Raw genomic sequence first — 13,428 nt, forward strand, 5'->3', positions numbered from 1 at the left:
TTTAGAATGGATATTTCTGCCACACAAACAGAGCAACAAAATAAGGCTCTGTAGAAAAGGTTTCTGACCAGACAACAGTGGCACACGTCTTTAAACCCAGCACTTGGAAGGCAGAGGCAGATAGACCTCTGTGAGTTCAAGGCCAGCCTGGTCTACAGAGTTAGTTTCAGGACAGCTAGGGCTGTTACACAGAGAAACCCTGTCTGGGGGAAAATATATATATAAGGAAGGACAAAAGAAAAGGTTTCTGAATTGATTCTGAAAGGAAAATTAAGACTTCATCAAGTAATCAAGTAGCAGGAATAGACCCAAAATAAATTGTGGTGGTTTTCACTAAAACTAAAATTGCCTCATTGTGGACAGAAAATGAACACTGGCAAAGATCTTGCAGCAATTTCTTGGTAGAGATTAGCAACAAATATTCCAAAAGCAAGAGACTTCCATTTATAAAGAGAACTAATTGGATCCTTCCTCACATTGTATGGGAACACCAATTTCTGGAGGCCTTCCATTCTATACTGATACAAACAAATCAGGAAAGGCAGGGTGTAAGTCAGGAAATTTAAGTGAAGTGACCCAAAGCCCTTATGATGTTGTTCAAAAGTCAGAATTAAATGCTATTCTCATGGCATTATTAGATTTTTCAGAAAATCTTAATATAGTATCTAACTTTCAATATACAGTAAGAGTTGTTTTACATATTGAAGCACTGAACTTATTCCAGATAATTCAGAACTAATTTTTTTTTATTTTTTCAACTACAAGAAATAATCAGAAATAAAAACTATTTCTTGTATATAACACACATCAGATCCCATACAGGCCTACCAGGCCCTCTAGCACAAGGTAATAATGAAATTGATCAATTACAGGTAGGAAATGTGCTACAAGTCTCAGATTTCATAAGAAATACCATGTTAACAGCAAAGACTTTTTCTATCACTTGGTAGCAAGCTAAGGAAATTATAAGGACGTCCTGCTTGTTCTTTGTATAACCAACTCCATTACCTGCAGGAAGTAACCCAAAAGGCACTCAAAGAAATGAAATTTGGAAAATGGGTATGTTTCATTTTGCAGAGTTTGTAAAATTAAAGTATGTGCACCATACCGTAGCTACATATTCAAGAATTCAGCGGGCAACTGCTTTGAGTTCTGAAAGGGTTGATTCTGTAATTACACATTTATTAGAAGTTATGACCATTGTAGGAATACCTGTACAAATTAAGATGGACAGTGTTCTAGCATGTGTCCAAAATCTCTGTCTCATGTCAAAAGACATGACCTGGTATGAAACAGAAGAAAATCCAAAATTAAGGGAGTGCCCTATATATCATAATCTCATAATCCTTTGGTTTCATTTTGACTCTTTAAAACTTTTCTTAAGTTATAAATATTATCTCCAAGTTTATAAAATTAAGATTTGTCTACACACACATATTTTCTGTTGTGATGTTAATGGTCATATAGAACACTAACTAATTCTAAAAATAGGCTCCATCTAGCTTCCTGTACATGATTTCTGGCTCGAGTCTGAAGCAGGTAGCTAGGAATGAAGTTCATGCACCCTGGATATATTTAACACATTGTCCTCCTTCAGCCTCTCCAAGATCTGTTGCATATGACATTTTAAAATGTTTAAGTTTTTGGCAGTGAACTGTGACCGCTCCTTTGAAGTCTTCAAAAAGATGACAAGACCCAACAACGATTCCACCTGGATTGTGGTAATGCTATTAAGTTAACAAACGCCAACCAAAGATCAGACTGCAAACTGCTCAGGACAACTTCAACGCTGCTAGCTGAGGGGGCCAGCCTCACAGACTGCACTTTCCCATTGTCCAGAGACTGGACAACAAATACTCCAGCCAGTTTCCTGACTAGATAGATAACTGACCATTGTCTCAGATTCTCAGGGTCCTCTAAAGGGGCTGCTACACCCAGACAACAGGAAGTAATTTGAAGACTGCACCCACCCAAGAGGTGGGATGGGTGGGTTTTGGTCGTTAGGAGGATTATGGATGTCAACCATCACTTAGGGAGGTTGCAACTTGTTACTGGTCATGGTCACAGAAAAAAAAAACTGAGCAAAGGAGATATCTGGCTCCCAAGTTTTTATCAATAAAGAATAATTCGATAAATGCTTCATTGTCCCAGCCACATAGGCTCCTTGTGCTAGTATGGCTTACCACAGGACCTTTGCACCTGGTTCCTGCTTTCTGGTCTACCGCACCCAGGTAGCCATGCCACTTGTTTCTTCTCTCAAGCATTGCTTCAGCATCACCTTCTCATCCAGACCCTCTGGACATCTCACCTGAAGTTACAGCCTGACCCTTGGTCTCCTGAGACCACTGAGCAACTTCTCTAACCCCCTTGGGGTTTGTTTTGTTTCTTTTGGTTTTCGATTTTTTTTTGGGGGGGGGTGGGGTTAGGGTTTCTCTGTGTGGTCCTGGCTGACCTTGAACTTACTATGTAGACCAAGCTGGCCTCAAACTCGGATATCCGCCTGCCTCTGTCTCCCAGGTGCTGGGATTAAAGGCATGTCCCACCACCTCCCAGCATTCCCTTGTTTTTATGGAAGCAAGTGTCACTGTGTAGTTAGGGCTAGCTTGCAACTTGCCATCTTCCTGCCTGAGCCTCTCAAGTGCTGGGGTTACAGGTGTACATCACACCTGACTTCCACTGCCCCCTTCCACACGCCTCATTCACAGGGGCTTCAAGCTGGTGGGGGCGGCTCTTTGGGCTGAGGTGTAGACAGTGATAGAGACCTCGTCAAGCAGGCACAAAGTCCTGGGCTCCAGCCTCAGCTCTGCAAAAATAAAAAATGATTACATAAGGGGCTGGAGAGAGGGCTCAGCAGCTAAGAGCACTGTCTGTTCTTCCACAGGACCAGGGTTCAGTTCCCAGGATGCACGTGGCTCACACCATCTATAATTTCAGACTTAGGGAATCTAACACCCTCTCCTGGCCTTGTAGGCATTGCACATACCTGGTACATAGATGTGCATGCAGGCAAAACACCCATACACGTAAAAAATAGTTTAAAAATATCTGGGCAGCGGTGGCGAATGTCTTTAATCCCAGAACTCGGGAGTAGAGGCAGGCAGGTCTCTGTGAGCTCGTGGCCAGCATGGTCTACAGAGTGAGTTCCAGGACAGCAGAGCTATTACACAGAGAAACCCTATTTCAAATAAACCAAAACCAAAAAAGAAAAAAGAAAAAGTTTAAAATATTTATATTTAATAAACAAAATTTTATTTATAAATGGTCCTGGAACCTGCATATTGTTCCAAATACTTATTTAAAAAAATAATGCTATGGGCTAGAGAGAGGGCTTGGCAGTGCACTTGCTGATCACACAGAGGACCTGGGTTTGGTTCCCAACACTCACGTGTTGGCTAATAACCATCTGTAACTACAGTTCCAGAGGATCTGATGCCATCTTTGATCCACCCTGGACACATGTGTGGTACACAGACATATATGCAGGCAAACATACATATAAATAAAAAGAAGTGTTTAAAGTAACAAAGACTGTGACACAAGCCAATCGTCGGCCTCGTGGCCTACTCACTTGCTTAGGCCCCACAAGAGAGCAGGAGGCAGGAGCTGTCATTATTACCTGTCTGAGGCAATCAGATCTCAGAGACGGCAATGCACTCGCCCACAGTCACACAGCTAGTTAGCGCAAAAGCAAAGCTAGGGCGCAGATAGGTCCTTCCCTGAGCAGGAAGCATAAAAAATCCTACTTCTATGTGAGGAGGGCCAGACTTTGAGGCCAAGAGGACCCCAGGTGCTGTGTCTACTCATTTCCTGTAGCTTCTAGGCCCTGCCAGGACAGTGCGTGAGCCTTAGAAGTTGCTTCCGCTCCCTGATGGGAAAGGTTCTGCTACCAAGGGTCGCTTCCCCAAATCCCTAAAGTGATAAAAGAGGAAGTGAGAGGAGAAAGGAGAAATGACTTATGTCAGTCCAAAACCAGGGCAAGTGATTCTCAGAACCACAGTAGCGTCTGCCCAGCTGACTGGAGATGGGCCAGGGGTCTCGTTTTCTGCTGCTGCGTGCGTGCGTGCGCGCGCGTGTGTGTGTGTGTGTGTGTGTGTGTGTGTGTATGTACACGCTGAAGACTTGAATTTAGCTCATAACTGAAGATGACCTTAATCTTCTGACCTTCTTCCCTCATGCTTCCTTCATCTGAATGCTGGGATTACAGGAGTGTACTACCATACCTGACTCATATGGTACTGGAGTTTGAACCCAGAGCCGTGTGCATGCTAGGCAACCATTCTGCCAACTGAGCCACATCCCTGTGTAAGGTGTTGTTATTTGTGAATGTGTGTGTGTGTGTGTGTGTGTGTGTGTATGTGTGTGTGTGTGTTACAGGTCAAATCACAGGGAAGTCTGTGGACAATTTGTCGGGGGGGACAGAGGTGGAGAAGGGAGGTTGTTCCTGCTGCTCCACCCCACCCCGCCCCCAGCTGCCCTGCCCCATGCGATGATGATCTGTTACCCTGGGAGGAGGAGGGTATGGAAATGCTAGGAAAAGTGGCTGCCTGCTAAGTCCCATATGCAAAACTTAGCTGCAGAAAAGGGAATAGAGTCAGCCTTGTCAGACAGCACCCACCAGCTGTCTCTGCAGGTCACACAGTCATGGGTCAGGACGTCACCAGGCTCTGCTGAAATGCAACACCATTTTTTTTTTCAAGACAGTGTTTCTCTGTGTAGCCCCGGCTGTCCTGAAACCCACAGATCTGCCTGTCTCTGCCTCGCCTCCTTGCTTCAGTTAAGGGCCTGTGCCACTACCGCCCAGGGCAGCATCCCTTCGTTTTAAACAGAAGGAAACAACAGAATGGGAACGGGCCCTGACGTCCCGAGGATCACCACTGCCTAAAGTATCTACTTTAGTTACATGCAAAGCTGTACATACTGGGTTACAAAGTAAAATCTGTTCTTTATTGTGTGACTTGTAGTTTAAGAAAACAAATTTAGTTTGGAAAATTTGGATGTAAAATATCTAAAAGAGAAAACACAAATAGCCCAGGGATGGCTCCTTAGGATGGAAAGAAGATGTCGGGCCAATGGACTTCACAGAATTCTGTACAGCTTTGTTTTTAACAATGAGCATGCATTGCTCTTGCAGGGAAGGAAGCCTGTTTTTAATGATTTTGGAACAAAAAATCATCTGGCTTCCACCCCTGGAGCTTTCCGTTGTGAGAAAGGTTGTGCCCCCCTTGCCAGTGCCACCCCCAGGGACTGCACAGCCCTGGCTTTTCCTCTATGTCCTCTGCTCCTTTCTCCAGGGATCAGTCTGAGAAAATCCTCCTTCATTCTCAAAACCAGACCCAGTCCCCTGAAGTGCCACCAGGGTCCCAGCCAGTCCTGTCCACCCTCTGGAGCAATGTGGGCAGAATCCTAGAGTAGACCTCCCAGCCTACATTCGGCTCAGCACCAGGGCAACTGTCATCCACACAGCATTGCCCACAAGTGTCACATGTGGGCTGTCGGGTTTTGTCTTCTCTGGTTATTTTGCTTTGGGTTTGTTTGTTGCTTGTTGTTTTTGAGACATGGTCTCATGAAGCCCAGGCTACCCTCAAACTGCATATGTAGCTGAGGATAAAGTTGACCTCCTCGTCCTCCCACCTTCACCTCCTGAGTGTTGCAATGACATTCCACACCACACCTGGTGCCACTAGGGACTCAACTAGGCTTTGTGCGTGCAAGACAAACGCTCTCCCAGCTGAGCTCCAATCCCAGCCCTGCAGTTTTAGAAAGTCTCATTGTGTAGTCCAGTCTGGCCTTGAACTTGAGATCCTCCTGTCTCAACTTCCCAACTGTTGGGTTCTCAAGTGTGTGCTAACACACACACACACACACACACACACACACACACACACACACACACTTTTCCTCTCATCCTCACTTCTTTCCTTTCTACATTTGCAGTATTTGTTTCTTATTTTGTTCAGACAAGGTCTCATTCTGCAACTAAGGCTGGCCTGAATTTCAAACTGTAGCTCAGGCTGGTCTAGAGTTTACATCATTCCTCTGCCTCAGCCTCCCAGTTTCCAGGATGGCAGGGTGCCCCATACCTGACTTTTCTGTTTTTAGGACCCTTTCCTTAGGCAGATTCCCAGAAGCGTAACTGGGAAGCTTTCGTTGTTTCCAGGCTGAAAAGCTCAGGCAGACTGCTGGGAAAGGGGCTGGACGGTCGCTTTTCCAAGGGACTGCCACGCCCAGCGGCTGCAAGATCTCTGTCACAGGATCCAAGACATCTGTTCTCCTTGTCGGGAACTAGACTAGAACAGGAAACAGAGGGCTGTCCCTCCCTCTCCAGGAACTGGCCTCCAGATGTGAAGGACTGCAGTGGGATCCTCAGCAGCAGCTGGCCAAAGGCCCCGACAGCAAGAAGGAACAGGAACCTTTTCTTTCCCCACACCCACACAGCTTGTGGAAAGAGCGATGTTTCTTCCCGTACTGGCTGGTCCCTGACCGTCTGAGGAATGCTGTTAACATCACTGGACGTCTACATTCCCCTAATAATGTGGCTCAGCATGTGGTATGTCCCCTGTAGTTGGGTGGGGCTGGTTTGGTGTCTTTCTACTCTCTGAGATCTTAGGGACACCCTTCACCCCAGGCCAGGTTCCTGGGCAGTTGGACTGCTTCCTGCTTCCAGGTAGAATCTTTCCCATTTCCTGGAAGGACAGCAAGAGAGGGAAGTCATCAGCTTTCTGTGTCCCCAAAACAAACAAGCAAGACAGAACAAAGAGGAACCAAGGAGGGCCAGGATCTGACAGAGAAGGGAGTCTGAGAGAGAGAGAAAAGCCAAGCAGAGGCATCACCGAGCACCCCAGTGGGTAGGCAGTGGAATGCCCACATCTCGCAGCCCAAGGCAGGTGCCCTTGTCCCACAGGAGGCCACCAGCAGCCATGGGTAAGCCCATGGAGCCATAGACTGCATCTCCCCTTCCCAGGTACCCGCTGTTCAGAGCATTCGTCACATGGGGTCCACCAGAGCTGCTGTGGAGTTCACAGAGACACAGGGGACAGTGCACCTGCCTGCTGCTCACCGTCCACTTCCATACATCTCACGGTTTAGCCCATGTACTTATAAACTCCACTTATTAGGGTTTGGGGCAGAAAGTACCTTGGCTGATGGGGCCAAGGGATACTGCAGAAATCATACCACGCAACCGCTCTCACACAAGTGACTTAGTGGCAGGGGAGGGGGTTAAAGGCCACCACTGAGAGGGGATGTGTGTGTGGGGGGAGAACCATGACAGCAGGAGACCTTTTAAAGGGTAGGAAGGTCACATTCAGCGACTGTTGAGCACAAGGCTGCTGGCACTGAGCGGCTGATGCAGACTGTAGCCAGGCACCTGGTTTCTAACATTCCTTCCTTTTGTTTACTATGAAAGGTGAGGCCATAGGAAGGCGTGATGGTGAGGCAGGAATGGGGGTGCCTTGCTCTTTAGACTGCTTCCTGTTGTCTAGGGACATCGACATTTTTGAGGATCCAAGAAAGCTGGGATGCTTGCCAAGTCCTGGAAGAACAGATTGTTTGACTTCTTACCCAGGCTCTGTGGGACTCTCTGGGGCTAGGGACATACAGGCTGCAGGCGGAGCAGTTTGTGAAGCTGGACCACCTGGGGCTAGTCACACTGAAGCTGTCTGGGATGCAGACTTTGAGGGAATATCTGGAGCTGGTGTTAGAACAGTCTATAGTTGATTTGATATCTGGGACAGATAGACTAGAGACAGAAGGTAAAGTTAAGGAGTTTAGGGAAAATTTTTTTCTTAGGTGTCCATTTGAAACTTTTAGGCCCATAGTCCTGGTAGTTGGGCGAGGGAAGTCCCAAGATCAGGGAAAGATGTGTGTGTGTGTGTGTGTGTGTGTGTGTGTGTGTGTGCTGATTCTCACCTTCAGAAATAAACAGAATAGACAGGTGGGAAAACAGGTTGTTGATTGACAATCTATCTGGAGTTCATTTGACCCATGAGAGGTGGATTCAAGCCAATTTTCTAAAGCTTGCAAGAATTTTTTAAGTTTACAACAAGAGGTAAATTTTACGTATGTTAGCATTACATTGTAATCTGTACTAAAACCCACACTGTAGAAAAGACAGTAGACCCTCACCTTCGAGACATAGTTCGAAGCTTGGGGACCCAAAATGATTCTGAGTTAAGAGCACAAACACCCTTTCCTCTGTCCAGAAGACTGGGTGTGCACACATTGGACAGAAGTCTGTTTAGCACAACGAGAAGCACTTTCAAGCCTACACCTAGAAGACAAGCAAAGAGAACGTAAAGCCCCGAGCTTGTGGCTATATAAGAAGTAGCCACGCTTTCCAAAGCCAGCGCAATGGCTCTTGTAGCGTTCGTATGCCTTTAGAAATTGCACTTACACACCTTTAGCTTCACATTTGCCACGAGACACAGGTGATTGGTGACTAGAGCAGCCACTGTAAAGCAAGTTCCTTTAAATAACAGAATAGCAAAACGCCATATTGAAATCAGTTTTGTGAGTTTATCTCTCTTTTTAGAGTCCGGTAGCCAGGTAAACTGTGTCCAGGGCCTGATTTTACATCTGAAGAGCACTGAGCAGGTGGCTGAGCCTGGTTGCTGCTGTTAAACTGGCAAGGCTGTCACCTGTAGGGAGCCACCTGGAGGCACAGGTGGTCCTGCAGTTTGGAGGTATACAAGTCCATACCTGGCTTAGCCACGTGGGGCTGAGAACCCTTGCCTGCACATGCGCAGACTAGCAGAATGGCATCAACCAATCAGGACCGCATTCAAGCCTCTCCACCATTTAAAAGCAGCTGCCTCTGGGCTCTGCCTCCTCTCTCTAAGCTTTCTCTTGTCCCTGCACTCTCTCTTCCCTTCCCCCAATTTTCCTCAATCAAGTGCTCCGAATAAAGACGTGATCAGGGAAGGAATTCTCGTTTCATGGCGTTCATTCCTGCTGGTCAGGAAGCGCGCCGCAACTGGTGCCGAAACCCGGGAAAAAGCTAAAATCAGACACTGGACTCAGAGAGCCGAGATATTTCAGAACCCTGGACACGTGGAGCGGTGAATGACGTCAGTTAAATCCTCCAAAAAGGGGAGAAAAAAGAATGGAAAAGGTATAGGCCTAAAAAAAATAGAAAAAATCAAAGAAAAGATATTTGAAAAAAGGTACAGAAAGCAACGGGGAAGAAAAACCCCTTAAGTTCAGTGCAGGTGGAGCTGAGAAAAAGCGAGGTTTACGGTTGGGAGATCCGCGGCTTCCTTCCCAACTCACTGATAGAGACTAGGGGCAACAGTCTCGTAGGGAGGCGGGCTTGATCGTGTTTGACGACTGCCTTCCCTGTTCTTAAAGAGCCACAGAGCTTTTGGAGGTGATTTTTGCCTAATTTTGATAAGAGAGCTCAGTCTCTGACTCTCACGTACAGAAAACTTTAATTTTGATTGAGAAAGACAGGCTGCTTGATCGTGCGGAGAGTGCTGGCGGCCGCCAGCCCGCCTTTGAGCGGTGATGCCTGATTAGGGACAGGGAAGTAGCCGGCGCGGTGGCGCACACCTGTAGTCCCAGCTACTCAGGAGGGAGACACAGAACTGCACCGGAGAGTGCTAACTCGTCTGGGAGGCGTGGCCATGCTAACCAGATGCTGGCGCGAGTTTGCTGGAGTCCGCAGAGGCGTCTGTGAAAAGCCAGGTCGCTATGGCGACACGGGCGGGCTAAAGTCCAAATGACATCAGAGACTATATGTCCCGGCCTTCTGGCAGGGCTGCGGTTTTCGGAGGACTTTTTCTGCACCTGAGCAAACTTGCCCTGACTGAGGCAGAAGCTGCGGGGTGAGCAGCGGTGCCGTAGAAGGCAGAGAGGAGCTGAGCTCTGAGCACCAGCTCTGCGAAAAACCGCGTTTCCATAGCAACATGGGCGGGCACATTCTGGGTGCACAGATTGCCCGCGGAAACACGCACGGCCCGGGGCGGGGCCATGCCTTTGTTTGGGCCATGCGGAGCGTGCCACAATGGGCCGTGCCTCAGAGGCGGAGCTGTCGCAGTCGCCGCCGTCTGATGCTGCTGCCACAGCTCACAGCCGCGGCCGCCAAAAATTCAGTCAGATAAAAACATTTGTCGCCAAAAATACACAGTCAGATAAAAACATTTATTCCCCAAAAAATGTACATCATCCCTTCTTCAGCAGGAAGCAGCTAGATTGATTGTCGATGTCCATTTTCCCTCAAAGATTTCAGGCAGAACTGGTCGTAATTATCATAATAAAAGCGCGTCAACCTGGTTACCCATATCCTAGGTAACAGAGGCGGACCTATTGCCTCAGGCAACGGGTGGAATAAACAATACTAGACCTAGAGGGTTTTTTTCATCTGAATAGAGGGCTGGAGAGATGGCTCAGTGGTTAAGAGCACTGACTGTTTTTCCAGAGGTCCTGAGTTCAATTCCCAGAAACCACATGGTAGCTCACAACTATTTCGTTTTAGACAAAACAGGGGGACTAGCAGTGACAGCTTCCCCCAGAGAAAGGATTTCTCTTGCATTCTTTACACTTAATTTTTAATTCAAAATTTTGCTGGAAAAACAGCAACAGACAGACATGCTCTGTTTGAAAGCAATTCCGTCTAATTCTAAGGCCTGCTTTAATGGCACAGGCAAACAAGATTTGCTCTTTGGAGCAGAGACCTACAGATCTTTAAGTTCAAAACCAGTCTACTTCCAGTACTGACTGTGCTGAATTTTTACACTGAGATTTTTAGTACTCTTAAATGTTAATTTGGGAGGAGAGTTTTGTTTATGTTTTTCTAGGAATGCTGACATACATCTGGATGCCAGCGAGACTGACAAGAAAAATAAAGAAGAAAGATGACCCAGTGGATGCTGAGTGTCCTGCTGTGGAAGATTCGTGCAGAGACAGCAGAGATGACCTTCTGGGCAGTGTCAAGAGCAGCTGTTTCACACCATCGACTTGAGCAACACCCTGTGCAACCTCTTATCTCTTAACAATTTTCTGACTGACTCTACTTTGCCTTTTCCTTCCTTAGGGATGGGTGGGAACAGAGATATTCTTGGCATGCTGTGTCTAGGTGGAAGTGCTGTATGTCTTTGATTGGTGTGCTACATGCTAGCCCAAGTGAGGAGGGACAAGGTCTTTGTGGCACAGGCCTTGGCAGCCTTGGAATGTGTATCCTCACCCCAAGTTTGGCTCTCAGCCTTAAAGAGCTCATAGGCAATTAGCCATGCATAGCCTTTGTACCCTCTAGGGACCAGATAGTCCCACAGGCACAGAGGAAGATATGCATTGGCGGAGGGTGTGTCTTGTTTTTCTTTTCTTTAATCGGTCCACACATCATGAGGTGGGGACCAGATTGGAAAATAATTTTGCCTTATTGCTCTTTGTAACAATAGAAGGGGGAACTGTAGGGAGCCACCTGGAGGCACAGGTGGTCCTGCAGTTTGGAGGTATACAAGTCCATACCTGGCTTAGCCACGTGGGGCTGAGAACCCTTGCCTGCACATGCGCAGACTAGCAGAATGGCATCAACCAATCAGGACCGCATTCAAGCCTCTCCACCGTTTAAAAGCAGCTGCCTCTGGGCTCTGCCTCCTCTCTCTAAGCTTTCTCTCGTCCCTGCACTCTCTCTTCCCTTCCCCCAATTTTCCTCAATCAAGTGCTCCGAATAAAGACGTGATCAGGGAAGGAATTCTCGTTTCATGGCGTTCATTCCTGCTGGTCAGGAAGCGCGCCGCAGTCACCAGCCTAGTCCTCAACACCATCAGAGGTCTGAGAAGGATAAACCTCTCCTGAGTAAGCAGGAAGTACAGGCCAAGCAGCTTCTGAATCCATTAAAAATGACAGAGACTTATCCGCCACCTGGACAATCACCCTAGGTTCCTCCGTGGTTGCTGGGGGTAAAGTACCAGGGCAGCATCCGTCTTTGGCTTCCAGACCCAGAAGATCCAACAGACTTCCTGTGGAGGACCTTGGGTACCAACCTACCTTGTCTAGGCAAAGTGGGGAAATCCATTCCCCGGAGCCTTGCTTGTCTACAGTTTGGACAGGGTCCTGGCAGCAGGTGTCCAGCATTGCCACAAGTAAATTCCAAGTGGAGGTCTTCTGTGCCTCGTCTTCTTTGGATGAGATCCTAGGGACACTTCTCTCTATCACAGATTAGCAAAAGCTTTTTTTATTAAACATTTTAAATGCCATATTCAGGAAAACCCTGAAGAGTTAGAGTATATCAGTATATTTCAGTATATTAAGTATATCAGTTTTTGATAATCTGAGTAGACCTCTATAACCTTAAAATTTTAGCATCATATACAGTATGCTCTAAACTAGAGTTGAATCACATGTATATGTTGTAGCAAATATAACCTTAAATTTTTATTTGTTTTGTTTTTTTCGAGACAGGGTTTGTTTGTGTAGCTTGGATGCCTATCCTAGAACTAGCTCTTGTAGACCAGGCTGGCCTCAAACTCACAGAGATCCACCTGCCTCTGTCTTTCGAGTGCTGGGGACTAAGGGTGTGCACCACCACCGCCCGGCTTAAATTTTTATTGAACTTCTTCCAATACCATAGAAGCCATGAGAGTACAGAGAAGCTGCAGGACTTAGCAGGCAGTTCCTAGGGGGAGCTAGGAAATTTGCAAAGCAAGTCCCGGGAAGGCACATAGAGAGAAAGAGCAAGTAGCTCTGAGTGGCAGGAAGCAAAGAGTCCCAGGCTGCCACAGGTGGGACTGCAGCTCCTGAGAGAGGGAGAGCCAGAGAGGAGGGGGACGTCCACGTGGTTGCTGCAGGCCAGAGGGGTGGCACACTGCAGGAGCCAGAAAAGCACATAGGTGCCCACGTGGACGGCACAGCAGGCCAGAGGGAAGCAGAAGCTGAGGAATCGAACCTGGGAATAAACTTAGAGATCCATCAACGTAAGTTAAGTGAATAAATTTGGAGCCCTTCAGGTCAGGTGCCAGGAGAGGCTTAGGTTTTCCTACGTATGATGTGGTTCCATGGCTGAGAAAGAAGGGAAGGTCCAAGACCTGAGTTCCAAGGCTTCCCCAGGGCTCAAGGGGACTAGCCATTCAGGGAGTCATCACCTCACAGGGATCAGTGCTAAAAGCCCAAGGAGACATGGTGCTTGGTACCAGATCTTCCAAATGAAGTCAAAAGGCGGACACCGAGATAAAAAAGCAAAGCCTCGCCAGAGGGAAAGGGTCAGAGGTTGGTCTTCTGCCTCCAAGAGTACCAGAGACTCGAGGAAGCATTTACACTATGGAGAGGGATCATACCATCTGCTGGTGATGGATGGTGGGCCAAGTGATCAGTGGGCGAGAAGGTGCATCTGTGGGACAAGCGACAGGGTCTGAGTGTCACCCCAGTGGTGAGCACAGACACCAGGGTGTCCTGTCAGCCACACAGCACCATTGTTAAGGGTTAGGGGCAGAG

General features: G+C 47.4%; 1 long non-coding RNA gene across 1 annotated transcript; it reads left to right on the top strand.

Moving 5' to 3' along the window:
* The first annotated feature begins 6,217 nt into the window (after positions 1–6,217).
* Positions 6,218–11,689, top strand: LOC148121056 (uncharacterized). Its single transcript, XR_015738933.1, has 2 exons — positions 6,218–6,547; positions 10,794–11,689. It is a non-coding gene; the product is annotated as an uncharacterized LOC148121056 (long non-coding RNA).
* Positions 11,690–13,428: the final 1,739 nt, after the last annotated feature.

This window comes from Myodes glareolus, chromosome 9 (genome assembly GCF_982192425.1).
Source record: "Myodes glareolus chromosome 9, mMyoGla1.1, whole genome shotgun sequence".
Lineage (NCBI taxonomy): Eukaryota > Metazoa > Chordata > Mammalia > Rodentia > Cricetidae > Myodes > Myodes glareolus.